This window comes from Miniopterus natalensis, chromosome 19 (genome assembly GCF_054644295.1).
Source record: "Miniopterus natalensis isolate mMinNat1 chromosome 19, mMinNat1.hap1, whole genome shotgun sequence".
Lineage (NCBI taxonomy): Eukaryota > Metazoa > Chordata > Mammalia > Chiroptera > Miniopteridae > Miniopterus > Miniopterus natalensis.
The window spans coordinates 28054249-28070550 of NC_142099.1; positions in this window are offsets into that span (position 1 = coordinate 28054249).

Genomic DNA, 16302 nt, shown 5'->3' on the forward strand with positions numbered 1-16302 from the left:
GCGTATATCTATGTTTAAATGAGATATTTATACAATATTTAATATATTTGTATAATACTTCATATATAATTTTAATTTTTTAAAAAATATATTTTTATTGATTTCAGAGAGAGAAAGGGAGAGGGGGAGAGAGATAGAAACATCAACGATGGGGGAGTCATTGATTGGCTGCCTCCTGCATGCCCCCTGCTGGGAATCAAGCCCGAAACCCAACCCGGGCAAGTGCCCTGACCGGAAATCAAACTGTGATCTCCTGGATCCTAGGTTGATGCTCAACTGCTGAGCATGCTTTATATTTTTAAAGTATTTTCATATCTGTTATTACATTTGATGTGACTTACATGACAACCTTGTAAGATATCTATAACATTAGAGTCCCCATTTTACAAAGGAAATTAAAGTTCAGAGAGGTTGTGACTTGTATAAGGTCACAGCTACTACATGGCATAATGGGAATTCGAACCTAATTTTCTTTTTTAGTGTAAAGTTTTATGTTTTTCCCATTATGCGTCGCTGCCTTTCACACATGAGGTAGAATAATGGGGGTAGTACAGGTGCTCACAAAAATGTTTCCTTCATCTTTACCCAGTAATGCACGGGAGGCTGCTTCAAATAGTCATTTAAGATAGAAATTACTATTCTTCAATATGTAAGTGGTAGAACCAGATTTGAACCAAGATCTGGATGACTATATAGCCACGCTTTTTGTGTTACTTCAGAGAATGGATACGCTAACACTTAGCAGGCCAGTGGGGCAGAGCAGGCCAGTGGGAAGGCATAGCTTTGCCATGGGACAGACCTAGATCTATCATTTCTTAGCTCTGGGAACTTGGGCAAGATCCTTAATCACTCTGAGTCTCAGTTTGCTCAGCTATGCTAATGGGATTAACAATGTTTATCCTATTGTGTGCTGTAAGAATTAAATGAGATAAGGTAGGTCTCTAGCGTTGTAGGTACCTCTAAATGCTCTATGTTGTGTCTATGTTGCTGAATTGGGTGTGACTCCCATTCCCCACTTAGACCACATAAGCCACACAAATCAAGAAGAGTTGATAGATCTAAGTAACAACAGGACATTAAGACCCAGAAGAGGACTTTTGAGGCTTAAACTAAAGCTTTCAGGGAAGAAGAGGAAATCCTGAGGGCATGGAGTTTCTGAGCATCGTCATCCTCGCTTCTCCCTTCTCTACTTTATTCCACTTTTCTGCGAGAGTGAGTGGGGCTAGTAGAAGAGCAAGCACACAGAAGCCCCCGGTACAGCTCTGAATTCTAACTACCCCAGGGAGGTGGTGTCAGTCATGCCTGCCCTGTGCCACCCCTTCCATGCAAGCTTGGGAGGTAGCTCTTTGGTTTTACTTTCCTGAATGGAACAAAAGAGAGGAGTAGCTTAAGCAATATACGCTCTTAGGGTGGGGGAAATTGCAATATGAAACCTCTTCCCTTCCCAATCCAGCCCGATCCCACCCAGTCCTGCTTTTCTGCTCGCTGACAGAGTTGTCACAACCTGTTAGCAGTGACAGAGACAAGTGCAAGGCGATGCTCAGTTTACAGAGCAAGGGTGGCACCCTGCTCTCTTCTTTGCAGATGCCGTATCCCTTGGAAGCTTCTGGTTAACAAAGACTTATGTCTCTTTTGTTCCTTTGTGTCTTAAATTAACTTTTGCCTTTTTTGTCTTAAACGATCAGATTTCTTCCCTAAGTCTTTCCCTCCCCTGACACATACAGACACTACATTTCTAGGCCCTCACTACTGTGTCTTTAGCTTTTCGTTTCCCTCTGATGCATGTGCCGTCTTAATAATTCTAACATCAGGGTGGAGAAATGACAAAGAAAACAGTATGACAGAATACTTCTGAGCCGTTTTGAAATTAGTGATATTTTTCAGGAATGATCAATTGCATTACTTAACCGGAGAGCTCAGGTTATAAAGAGAAATATAATTAGTAGCAAATGTGGTGAGATATAGAAAGACAGATAGGCGGGCCAGGGAACGGGAGCTCATCAATTTTCCCAGGTCCCATCAGGAGGGCAGTTGTTTTACTGCAAGACTCCAGTTGGGCGATTGAAAAGTGAAAACAGTCCGCACGTTGTGGGCGCTGCGAAGAGCAGCAGCTCAGGTCAGTGGGGCTGCGTCTGGTCCCTCGCTGACTGCCAGGTGACTCGCTTCTCCCTCTGGGCCTCAGTTTCCTCCTCTCTAAAAGAGGCTTAGTAATGCCTCTCCTCCCTGCCTCCCTTGGAGCTGCTGTGGGGCTGAAATAAACCCTATGGATGTGGACTTGCTTTGAAAATGAAAAGCCCTCTGTGCATGCCAAGGAGGATTAGAAATATTATCACTATTTGAGCTGGGTCTTGCCGAATAAGTAGGATTTGACTTTCTGGAAATAGATATGAGGGATATCAATTAAAAGATACAGGACAAGCAAGGCATTGAACCCCTACATGAGTTCGGCTGTCGCATAGAATATTGAACAGAAGAGACAAAAATTACACTCAGAATGTGGGCTGGAGAAAGGACACGAAGGCTTAGGAGTCGGAGCTTTTTTTCCCAAAGCAAGGGCAACCACTCATTAATTCTGGTGGGAAATGACACGATCCAGGCCGTTTTGCAGAGAGATAAAGCTGGGAGAGGAGGGTAGGGGCATTTTCCAGAGGAACCGGTTAGAAAGTTATGGTAAGAAATAAAGGTTGCCGACTCCAGGGCATTGGCAATGAGAAGAGAAGCTGGTGGGAGACTTTCTCAGGCAGACCTGGCAGGACTAGAAATGCCCAGAAAGGAGCTAGGGAGAAGGGGAGAAGGGGGAAATTAACGATTAATTCAAGGGTTGAAGTCTGAGCTTATGAGAGGGTGGCCGTGACCCTGACAGGCGTTTAGAATGCCGGTGGCTGAGGAGCATAAACATGTGATGGATGTTGCCAGTGTTGACTGTAAGGTGAGGATGAAAACTTCAGCTACGATTGCTGCTTAAATGGTGAAAACTGTCAGGACAGAGTTCAGGAGAGGGGCCAAGGCATTTGGAAATCATAAGGAAAGAGGAAAAGCCGTTAGAATTGAGGAAGTCTGTGGAGAGGTTGAGAAAAGTGGACAGCAGTAAGATTTTCAGGAATTTTATTGGGAGGTGAAGTAGATGCTTATACTCCCTGAATTTCCCGCTTCCCTTCAAAATCTTACCTTTCTCCCAAGGAGAGTAAGAGGAGGCAGTATTAGGTCGCAACCTACGGGCCACAGGGGTTGTGAGAATGTTTGCTAGGCCCGGTCCAGTCACTAGCGTGGCACTTGGGCAGGGAAGGGATGGCTTCCGTGGGAGCCCACGGTCAGCTACTCAGGCCTTGGGGAGTCTGGAGAGTTCTTTGCAGCTACTTAGGAATCAATACCATAGTTCTGATTTCCTGTGTCCAGAGCCAGAAAATTAGTGCTTCTGTGAGAATACAGATGGTCTGCATGGCTGCTTTGTTAATGGAAAACTATACACTTCTTGACTGGAGTGTTTCTCAAACTAGCAATTCTAAATATGGAGGAGCCACCAACTTGTGGCTTCCTTCCCTAGAACACTTTTACAGGCTCACCACTGTCATGGGAGGAAGGAAACGAACTGGACCAACAGATTGGAAACGACAGCCACACAACTTTCCATTTCGTGGCTCAAAATTCCACCCCTGGTTTGCAATGCCAGAAGGGACACCTTTGCTCTGGCACTGCCCAGTGCCTGGGTATTGTTTTCCCTGCTTTGTTTATGTATGTGCATGGGTGTGAGTGTTTATTTTTGAAATCTCAGACACACATTTTACGGGAAGAGTATTGGCATTTCGGAAGTCACCGATGTTTTGAGTTATTGTATACTAGAGACGTGGGTCATTTCCGAACAACCTGACATAAACATTATCAGGCTCGCAAACGTGTTTTCAAGTGAGATGTTCTAAAGCAATATTTATGGCAAAATTGTGACCTCAAGGCAACTAAATGTAATTCATTTTTAAATCTCATTTTTTCCCCTCTGAATCCTTCAATCTAATTAGGCTCACATCAGTATATTATTACAGAGAGTAATCATTTCTTTCTTCTAATAACATTCATGGATAATTTTATTTCTCATTTCCAGCCTCCCACTCCTGTGGTGTAATTAGTGTCTTTGGCACCTCGTGATGCTCAGAATGAGTTGCAGCTGCTAATTGCTAATTGAAAAATTAGAAACTCAGTTAGAAAAAGGATCTAATTAAAATGAAATTAGATAAAATTCCTTGAAACCAGCCCCTCTCCCCCCAATCCCCAATTTGTTTTTCTTTTTTTCCCTTTGGCCTTCTTTTTCCACCACATAAGTGTTAGCACTTGCAAAATATGTGTAATTGCTGAAAGACAAATACCTTTCCATAGCAGGCTTTACAATCGTCTCTTGGAGGTAGTTACGGGCACGTTTACAAGAACTGAGTTCAGCCTTAGATCCTGGACCTTCTCTTTATACCAGTTAATAAGATTTCCAGGCTTTCTTGGTCAGGAGGACAAGTGTGTGGTCAGCCCCATGTGATTTTCCTGTGCATTTGGAAAGGCCATTGCCAGCCTCATGACCGTGAGCGATTGGGATCCACTCGCCTCTTGCTGCAAATCCACTCCCACCCTCTTCTCTTGCATTGTCCCACCTGACAAATGATTACCTAGGAAATGCTTGGCCCTATAGGAGACTCAGAGTAAACGAAGTCCTTTCTGCCTCCAAAGTACTTACAATCTGTTGAGAAGTCTAGACAGATGGGCATAACCACAAAATAAGAGAACATGTGACCAAATGCAAAATAGTGTTTCAGACTATATGTGATGTTTATTTAGATCATCCCTTTGAATATTTTTGAGCACCCTTTAGCTACATGCCAGCCACGGTGCCTAGACATACAACATACATACCTTATAGTTCCTACCCTCAAGGAGTTCATATTTAGACATTTGTGAATAAGAAATTTATAATATCATATGATAAAAACAATAATAGCAAATTCATAAGTTGTTGAATTAATGTAGAAATAAGGGTGATGAATTTTGGTAAGCCAGACAGAGAGGACATCAGAGAACGCTTTACATGGAGGAAACGATACCACCGTAAGATTTTGAAGGATGAGTAGGAGTCCACCAGGGGGACACACATTTTAGACAAAGAAACCTGTTCCAAAAAGAGACACATAAAACTATGGTGACTTCTGGAATGATGAATTATTTGGCATTTCTGATGCCTAAATTGAGAGGTGCATAGTATGAGATGAGGCTGAGGAAGTGAGTAGAAATTGTATTGCAAAGAATATTGTGTGTTTTTAAAGTTTAAAGAAGAAGGTTGAATATTTGGTAGAAAGTTTCTTAGACATTGTAGAATTAAAATGATAGTGGGATCAATAAAAGTCTTCAGGAGGGAATTTTGTGGAGTGAGAGAAATATTCTAGATTAATAAGCAAGATAGGAAAGACTTTGAATAGTCCCATTTGACTACAACAGAGAGAGTAGGTTAGGAATATAAAAAGAAATATAAAGTGATTTCAGCTTATGATTAAAAATTAGGCACGAAAGTTTATTTTAAAAAATAAAAACGGGCACTTTCTTTTAAAAAATTAAATTATTTTAATTATAGTTGACATACAATATTATATTAGTTTCAGGTGTACAACATGGTAATTAGACATTTATATAACTTATGAAATGATAACTGGATAAGTCTAGTATCCACCTGACACCATATATAGTATTACAATATTATTGTCTATGTTCCATATGCCGTGCTTTGTACCCCTGTGACTCTTTTTATAACTGGCAGTTTTTACTTGTTAACCCCTTCACCTTTTCACCCATCCTCCCAACTGCCCTTCCATCTGGCAGCCCTCAGTGTGTTCTCTGTGTCTATGAGTTTGTTCTTGTTTTATTTGTCCATTTATTTACTTATTTAATTTTTAGATTTCATGTATAAGTAAAATCATATGATATTTGTTTTCCTCTGTCTGGCTTATTTTCCTTAGCAAAATACCCTCTAGATCCATCAGTGGTGCCAAAAAATGACAAGATTTTTTTTTTTTTTTATGATTAATATTTTGTTGTATATAGGTACCACATATTTTTCATCCATGTGCCTAATGATGGACATTTAAGTTGCTTCCATATCTTGGCTATTGTAAATAATGCTGCTATGAACATAAGGGATGCATATATATTTTTGAATTAATATTTTGGATTTCTTCAGATAAATACCCAGAAATGAAATTGCTAGGTCATATGGTAGTTTTATTTTTAATTTTTTGAGGACCCTCCATACTGTTTTACATAGTGCTTTCAACAATCTGTGTTCCCACCAACAGTGCACGAGGGGTCCCTTTTCTGCACATCCTCGCCAGCACTCATGAGAGCCATTCTGACAGGTGTGAGGTGATGTCTCATTGTGGTTTAATTTTAATTTCCCTGATAATTAGTGATGTTAAGTATCTTTTCATATGCCCTCTTTGGAGAAATGTCTATTCAAGATCTCTGCCCCCCAAATAGGTACTTTCATTGCATGCCCCCCTTTTTTTGTAGGTATAAAATGACTCTTTTTAAAGATGTGGATACTAAGACTCAAAAAGCTTAAATAATTTATCCAAGGTCACACAGCTAATTTGTGACTTAGGGAGAGTCCAACCCAAGTGAGTCTAACTCCTGAAGCTCTTCCAGAATTGTATACTCCACCAGCCCACCCCTCCAGGCTCCCAGCTCAGTCAGGTGTTCACTGTGCCACTGTCTGCCTTCCATGCATTCAGAAGGAGGCAACAGGGAACGGGGCCTGGCATCCTTAGACTTGCGAGTCTCTCTTGGTTCAGTAAAAGAGGCAGACACTACTAATGGATTGTCAGGCTGGCACTTAAGGGAAGCCATCCCATGTTTTAAGAATTCTCAGTCAATAAAATGCAGGGAGATAAATGAGAAAGAGTGGAGACTAATGGGCCAAGGGCATATGTCTCTGCATGTACTGTGAAAGGGGAGAACCAGAAACAACGAATACCAGGAACTCAATCACCAGTAATTTAATGTGTCTAGAAAACGACATGAGTAGTCTATTTTCTGCTTTAGGTATGGCTGTTCAAACAACTCAAAATTTATTCTGATCCAAAAAAGATAATGGACTGTCAATTTAAATCTCGACTTCAAGAAGTCCCTCTTTATAGCTAACTTATATTTTTTATGCTGCAGTTCAGGTTACTTCCCTAGTTGATGACATCAAGACCCGATGCTTTTAGCCTATCGTGATCTTCTACAATAATTAGAAGGTTCTGGTTTGGCCATACTCAACATGCTGAACAGAGCTAGAGTAAATGGGTAGAGTGATGTTGGTATGTGAGCTTTGGATCGGATTATCTGGATTCAAATCCTATCTCTTCTACCTAATTGTGCACGTTGATAAAAAATCTCCATGATGATGATGATGATGATGATGATGATAGTAGTTGCAGGGTTTGGGGACAGTCAAATGAGGTAATGCCTTGTGTGTTCAGCATGTGTTTGATACACACTGTGTGCAGTAAATGTTGAGACAAGAGGGTAGGAAAAAAAAAAGATGTGAGGAGAGAACAGGTAAAAGTGATGGCTACTCCTATTTATAGCACTCAGCTTCATGCCCTTTGTGCTATGGCTTCACTATAGGATGGACGCCTGGATGACAGCAGTTCTCTGCCTGGTTTGTTAAGTGTCACTGTTAGCGACATTGGCCCCATGGTATCCGGTGGAGTGAGATGCTCTAAAGCATACTGACACAGAAGATGACACACTGACAATGTCTTCTGGAAGGAGACTGAACAAAGAAAAGAAGAAGATTTTGAACTGGCCAAGAGAATCAGCCCTATTCAGTTTTTAGAATGGACCCCGGTGGTGGCCACTCCACCTGCTCCAGTGGCTGGTGCTCCGCTGCTTATCCTTCCTTGTTGACATCCTGGGTCTCCTTTCAAAGGCACCCTGGGGCTCTTCTGGGAAGTCCCTGGGAAAGTTTCTTCTTCTTCCTATAACTTTCTTACTTTGGGGGAGGAGCTTAATAACTGCATAGAAAGTAAATAAAACCTGTGGGAAAGATAAGTGAAATTACCACTTCCTGGGGGGGGAAAAAGATAGAGAAGGATTCTTATGTATGCCAATTTATTCTGAGACGCATGTTTTAAAAACAAGCTTCAGAAGCTCTTCAAGGGGAGCATTTATGGATTACAAATTATAACACCCTTGAAATTCAGTAGTGATCAGCTCAGGCTTCATGAAATAGATTGTATAACTTGTCTCTTTGCTCAACTATGCCCATGGACATCATTCTTTCCATTTTCCCCTCACACAAAGCATCACTGCATATCAACACGAAAATAATTCAGTGTGATACTCCAAGGAAAGAAACATTTTCCCCACTTTGACCTAAACTCTCTGTTCCCTCAAATAGGCATCTGGGGAACTCCCCACCCTCTCAGGCTCCATGCTTTAAAGGAGAAAATGAAAAATTTCACATCAAGAAAGACAGGATGTGAGGCACATTCATATTCAAAGCACGATCCTGTTGGACAGGTCAGTTCGTCTGGGCTTCAGCTCACTTTCACCTGAACATACCCTGCAAACCGTAGCCAAGATGGCAAAGCTATTGCTATTCTGCATCATAGGGAAGGGATTTTCAAAGAAAGGTGCCTTTGAAGGTTTCAAGGCGAAAGTCACTGTCATTTGGCAGAGCTGGCTGTTCGCAGAGAAGAAATTCACTAGGGGATATTAGAAGGGCTGGGGGCTTTAAGTCCCTGATATGGCTAAGCTTCCCATCTCAGAGAAAGAGGCTGTCCTGCTAATTATCTGTCATGTCACCCTGGCTCTCTATAGAAACAGAAAATTTCCTCCTCTGGCTTTTTCAAATCCATTTATAGTTGTGAGAAAAAAAAACCTTCCCACCCTGTCTTTCAGAGAGTCTAGGAACAAGAGTAAAGGTAGTGACCATTGACACAATTTTCTTCAAGGACTTTTAAGTATGTTAATATCTCTTCAGGAAGAAAATGCTCTAACTCAGTTATAACAGTGTCTTTAAGTGAATAGATGCTGTTTTGTGGTTTCCAGCTACCTGGGTGGGGAGGGACAACAATAGTGCTAAGGGGAAACCAGGTCGAAGGGAATGACCTAGTGTATTAGGAGACCTGGGTAAGTGTTGCCCATAGGATTTGGATAGTCTGGCCCAAGGAACACCAACATAAAGTATTCTAATGATCTGGATTCTATTATGTGCAAACAACTTGAATTATTTCACATGGTGTAGAAGTTATAAGAGAGAAATCGGTTAAAGGAAACACAGGGGGAGATCACCTAGGGAGGCCTGGCTTCTAGGAAGCCTAAAAAAGACTGATGAAGTCACCACAGTCTAGAGACTACCCCTCTAGTCTGTAGGTTCAGAGACTCAATTTTGTCAGTTTTCTGGAGTTCATCAGGGAAGACTGATACCATCAACAATAATATCAGTGTATTCAATACAATTGTGCCTATTATTGTGTGTCCTTCACAATGTTAAGGGGTGGCAGAGTCCAGTGCCAAGGAGAGAGGGAGCCCTTGAGGAGATAATCTGGGTTTTATTTATGCTTCAGTGTCCAGCCCAGTGCATGTCCCTAAGTACATTTTACTAGACGGCAAATGACTGCTCAATGACCCAGTGACTGGCTGACTGGTTTGGTAGATGAGGTGGAGAGGAGATGGGGGTATGTGGGTGGAGAGATAAATGGAGAGACAAGAGAAAGAACAAGGGGAAGGAAGGCAGCAATAGTCCTAGCGGACATTTGCTGGACACACTAGGTGCCCAGCACTGTGCTAAGTGCTTTTACATGCTTTAATCACTAAACCCTCACAACTCTAAGAAGATGGAAAGGTGATGTTTTCCATTTTATACATGAGGAAACTGAGATTTAGAGGAAGGTACCCTGTGCAAGCACATCCAAAGAGTAAGTGGTAGAATCAGAATAGATTCACAAGAGACTAAGGCATAAAATAATTTTTATTAGGGCACCATGAGAACTGGAACTTCTAAGCTGACCCTATACTCATAATCTCTGGCAAACATAGTCTCTCCTTCTGGACAAGCTACCTGGGAAGCCAACTGTAATTAAGAGTGTCCTTGTAGAGGTTAGCCTCAGAATGAGGAAGCATTGATGTGGTTGAAATGGCTAATGTTGCGTAGTGGCTCCACACATGTCCATCACAGGGCACACCTGCCAGGTGGATCAAACCCTCATTTAACTCTTCACAACACCTTCTCCCCAGGACAGTGCTCAGATGGCTTGCTCTCTTTCTTCATGTTATGTGCTCCCATTACTCATCTTTTAGATTGACACTACCTTGGAGATCAGAGACCCTTTAAGAACATTTTAGATATTTGTACTTTGACACACTTCGTGTAAAATGCACACTTATCAACCGCTACTCTTATTTCCTTTATTGTTGAGTTCCCAGGGTGCAATTCAGTGTCATTTAAAGTTAACAGTAGGTAGGTGGTGGGTGTGAGGAAGGGAAGTGACTTGCTCAGCTGGATGGGCCGAGTCTCCTGATCCCAGCCTCATGCTTTCCCACTGGATTACAGCCTCTGGTTGAGTGAGTTAATATCATTTCACAGAATCTTATACCCATCAAATTAAAGTTGTTTTTAATGAGAAGTGTCATGGTTTTTTACATGCTCCATGAGTTCAGTGGAACATGGAATTTCTCAGCTCTAGCGGCTTTATGCCTGTTTTCTCTGATCTTCCCGAGCTGGGGACCCGCCTCCGGCTTGTGGGCTCCTGCCACTGGTCTGCCAAGTCTGAGTGGGTCTTGTCTTCTGACTTAAGTACTTTGGAAACCCAATTATAGATTATATAGATGACTCCTTCTGTGAAATTAGCAGACACCATGTGGACACATCTCTTAAATCCACATCCCTTTCTAACACGTCTATTTTGACAACAGGATGTCAAGATTACTAGGTGCTCTGGACACCTGTCAATCCCACAGTTAATCATAAACTCTTCCTAATATAGCAAGACTGTTCCACACATCCATCTTAACCTTGCAAGACTTTGAAGGTCAATTAATGTCACCAGAAATTCTTGGGAGACTTGGAGTGTCTTCTGAGGTATTTTTTCCCCAGTAAGGAAGCTAGATGAAACTATGGCTACCATAGTGGACAGCTGATATGTCACTTTCTGTAGTGTGTGTGTGTGTGTGTGTGTAGGGAGATGGAGAAGGGGACAGGAGAATGGCTTCTTTTGCTAATACCTATCATGGAACAAATGGCCTCTGTTCCTCCCTAAAGGTGAAATGTCCTTGTAAATAGCTCTCTGTTTTTGCTACTCGCATGCACACACACTATACACACAGTTATACTATACACACATATATGCATACATACTATACACACATGTACACACACACACACACACACACACACACACACCCTCGCTCCAGTGGAGAGCCTGAAAACTAATCAAGGCTGGCCTTACACAGCTAAATAGTCCTGGCATCATGTTTTTCCATATTTTTTCTCTCTGGGTAATGTGTCCCATAAGTTCTCCAAGCACTTCATTATCTGCTTATTTTCTGTTTGACTTGCCCCTTCCTTGGCTAGCAGTTTCACTGGCACAGCTCAAAATTACTTTTAATAGTTTCTTTTAACTCATTTAAAAAACCTCTGCATCTTTAATCCCTTCATGGTAGACTTAGCTTTCTCCTGAACTAATCTCTGTGGTAGCAAATTAAGGTCAATGTATATTAAATATGTCACCAATCAGAGTTTATAATGAGAATCCTTCCATTTATTAGTTTTATTTCAAATTAAGTGGAATGATCAATGGGAGGGATGCAGAGCACCGAAGAGCAGGGTCTAAATTCTCCCAGCCAAGACCAGTGGGTATAACTGTGTGGAGATGTGCACCTTTAGACATTTCTCGGTTACCATAGTGGAGTAACTTGTCTTAAAGCAAATAAACGCTTCTCAGACTGTCTGTGGGCTCTGGACGGGTCTGCTCCTGACATTCACAAAACCCAGGGCACAGTTACCAAACGGAGACTAACATGCCAATGTCTATGTATTTAAACCTCTTATATGAAGCTAAAAAACTGAAATAAAATATATTCTAAATGTCTACACTGACAATTATATCCAAGTAGTAACCTGAAGACCAGATTTACCTTTAGAATTCTTAGAGCCCTCAGGGTTCTGTTCTTAAAAGTGGTCTCATGGGACCATGGGAAGCCCTGGCCCCTGGCCTGTGTCCCCCCGCCCCTTCTTCTTCCAGTCCTGGCTTTGACGTGCACCACGTGGGACCCTGTGAGCATTCCTGTGAACATCCTAGTCTACACATCTAAGCTCTGTCCAATCTTCACCCCTTAAGTGGAGGTGTGGGTAAATAGAAGACCGGGGGAGAGGCTTACCTAGGCTCTGAAGTGAACTCCAAGCTGATTGGGGATCTGGGGAGCGTAGGTACTCTAAACATTGTCTAGATAGATGTGGTTGCAGGCACACACTCTGGGTTGACATTTCCCTTCAGGCCCATGGACTTCTTACTCATTGAGGTGAGGAGCAGTTGAAGGAATGGGACAAAGAGGGGCCCTCTAAAGTGTGGGACTTCAAGTAGAGGCCCCTCTTGTGGGGTCAGATGGTAGCACTGGTTTTAGAAACTCAGTGGAATTTGAAGGAGTTAATGTCAGAAGAATCAGAGCTGACACGAAATTATTACTTTAAGGATATTTCCATCTTATTTTTATTAGGTAGCTTCCATTATGATAAGCAATAACCATTTTATTAAATTAATAAGTATTGTACACTCTCAATAAGTCTCAAAATGATTCAGGCTGCTGCTGTTTTAGCTGGATGAAACAATCCACCAAATCCTTAGCATCCACTCGTCTCCTATACCTGTTCAACCCAGCCCACATCCCTAACAACATGTGCATGTGCACACACACACAAGCACATACTGAATGTCAGGGGCATGTTTGAACCTAAACTGAGTCTTGCAAGTGTAACCCATATAAGAGGCTTTTCTGAGCTAGAAGTGCCCTGAGAAATGCTTATATCCACCTCTCTTCCTTTGTAGAGGGTCAGAGCTACAGTCAAGAGAAGGGAAGTGACATGCTAGTGTTCTGTTTGATGACCCTCATTTCTTCAGAGGTCACTGTAGCTGTGAAAAAAGGAATATGAGGGCCACTGATAGGGTCAATTCTGGGGAAGGGACAGTATCCAGGTGTTCCTTGACCAGTGGTTAATTAGCCTAATTGATCCACTAAAAAAAATCAACTCTTATTTTCCCATTTTAGAAAACTTCTACCTACTCTTGGGGAAGGTTAATTGATCAGAAGGACTGGAAATGTTTTCACTTGACTCTAGGACGAGACTGGTTAGTGCGTATCTAAAGACTGAACCATTCTTATCCCCAAAAGAGGGTAAATATATATTGTTAAAGAATCATAGAGGCAACATTTATATACAATAAAATTCACCAATTTAAGAGTACAATTTGATGAAGTTTGACCCTACAGTCATAACTACTATCGTCATCGTGACGTAGTCCATTTTCATACCCCAAATTTCTCTCCTCCCTTTTGCAGTCAATACCTGCGTTTACCCTTGGAATACATCAAGTGATCAGCTGTTAGCCACTCTTCTGTTGACTTTTCTAGAATTTTTCATAACTAAAATCACATAGTATATAGACTTTTGTATCTAGTTTCTTTCACATCTGAGATTCATCTATGTTGTTGCATATAATAGCAGTCCATTTCTTTAATTGTTGAGTAGGATTGAATTACATGGATACACCAAATTTTGTTTACTTACTCACCAGTTGATAGACATTTGTATTGTTTCCAGCTTTTGACTAAAAAAGGAAAACGAATGAAAAAGAGCATCCCTGGCATTTGAAAGCTGGCATGGGACTCACAGCTTAGTCATGTTATTCTATAATAGGACATAAACAACCTCACACAATAAAAATCTCAGGCAAGGTCACTACTCTGAGTCGGTGATAAAAAACAAAGCAGGTCCACTTCATAATTGTGTCTAAGTACAGGTGAAAACAAAGTTATCTGTTTTCCACAAAATACTAAACATGAGGCTAAGATGAACGATTACTACTTCTTTACTCATTGTAGCCCATCTGCTCTCCTTGTAGATCTAGTATTCAGATATCCAATCCTGGAGCTGCCTTCACTTTCTGACAGCCCCAATCTAGAATCAACCCCTATTTCCTTGGGCTGCCCCCTATGTCACCCATCCAGACTCCAAATCCTGTAACTTTCTTTACAATGCCCTTTTACTGAGCTACCCCGAGCTTTCCCTTGGTATGTGTTCTCCCTCACTGCAATGATTCCTCTTCTTCCCTGAAAGTCTTAGTTGAAACCTCAAAAGTCCTCTTCTGGGTCTTAATGTCCTGTTCTTACTTAAATCTATCAACTCTTGATTTATGTGGCTTATGTGGTCTAAGTGAGGACTGGGAATCACACCCAATTCAGCAACATAGGCACAGCATAGAAGGGACATTTAGAGGTATCAGGTATTAAGTACCTACTATGTGTCAAGCACCATGCTAGAGACCTACTTTATTTCATTTCATGCTTATCGCTCACAATAGGATAAATATTGTTAATCCCATTATCATTGCTGAGCAAACTGAGATTCGGAGTGACTAAGGATCTTGCCCAAGTTCCCAGAGCTGAGAAATGATAGATCTAGAGTTCCAACCCAGGTCAGTCCCATGGCAAAGCTTATGCCTTTTATTGGACTGACCTGCCCCACTGACCTGCTGTTAAGTGTTACCTTGCCCGTCTTCTGGAGTAATGGAAAGAGCATGGCTGTAATCATCCAGATCTTTGATCTAGGTATGTCCAAGGGGATTTTTGGCTGGAGGACTGTTCCTTGAAACACTCATGTACAAGTCTTGGTGTGTTCAGGTTTTCCTTTCTTTTGAGTAAGTCTGGGGATGGAATGGTTGCATTGGTAAGTGTAAGCTTAATTTTATAAATTGCCAAATTAAAAAAATTGTCAAATTGTTTCTCAAGGTGACTGCAATGTATGAGAGTTAAGCTGGTTCACAACCTCCCCAATGCTTTATGCTTACAGCCTTTTCAATTTGACCACTCCAAGGGGTTGGACATTGTGGTTTTAACTTTCATTTCCCTGTTCACTAGCATCTTTTAATTTGCTGATATGCATTCATATATCTTATAAGTGAAATGACTTCAAATCTTTTGCCCATTTTTAATTGTGTTGTTTGTCTATACTGTGTTTTAATAATTGTTAGAACGTGTTATATATTTTGGATTCAAGTCTTTTATCAGTTATAATTTGCAAACATTTCTTCCAGTCTGTGATTTACCTTCACATTTTGTTCCTAATTTCTTTTAAAGAGAAAAAGTTTGAAGAGCAGTTTTAAACATTAAAAATTTTTTTTCATAATACCTATTTTATCAAATTTTTTGTTTTTTGTTTTTACATTTTATGTTCTAAGATTTCTTTGCTTAACCTAAAGTGATAAAATTTTTCTGCTATTTTTTTTTTTCTAGAAGTCTTCAGCAGCCTGTGTGTATTTTACATCTACCTCATATTTTGCTTCATATTAACCACAATTTAATTGCTCAATAGCCCCAGGTGGCTAGTGGCAACCATACATATGAGACAGTTCCAGATATGAGGTGTATCAATCTTACTGATCCTTTCAAAGGATCAGCTTATAATTCTTTGATCTTCTCTGCTGCTGTCCTGGTTTCCACTTGGCTCGTTTCTGCTGTCACCCTTTTTATTTTTACTCATCTGCTACCTTGGATTTAATGCTTTCTTCTTACCTGTTTTTGGTTTTTTTAAAGTAGAAATTTATATAATTGATATGAGACCTTTTCTCTCACCTGAAAAGCTTCATCCACAAATTCTAATGTTTCATTTTAATTTACATACATTTCAAAGTACATTTTTATCTTCCTTTTGATTTCCTCTTTTACCCATTTGTTATTTAGAAATGTAGTTTTTGTTTCCAAATATTTTTAGGTTTTCTAAGTAGCTCTTTATTATTCATTTCCATTTTTATTTAGCTGTAGTCAGAGAACATATGATTTTAACTTTCTTAAACATAGTGATGCATGTTTTATGGCTCAAAATATGATTAATCTGGTGAATGTTCCATTTTCACATGAAGAAAAACAGAGTACCCCACTGTTACTGAGTGGAGGATTCTATAAATGCATTTAGGTCATGTTGATGTCCAAGTGTGACATGTCCTATCCCCCTGTGCATGTGACTAGATAGTCTATCAATTACTAAGTGAAGAAGGTGGACCTCTCCAACAATAA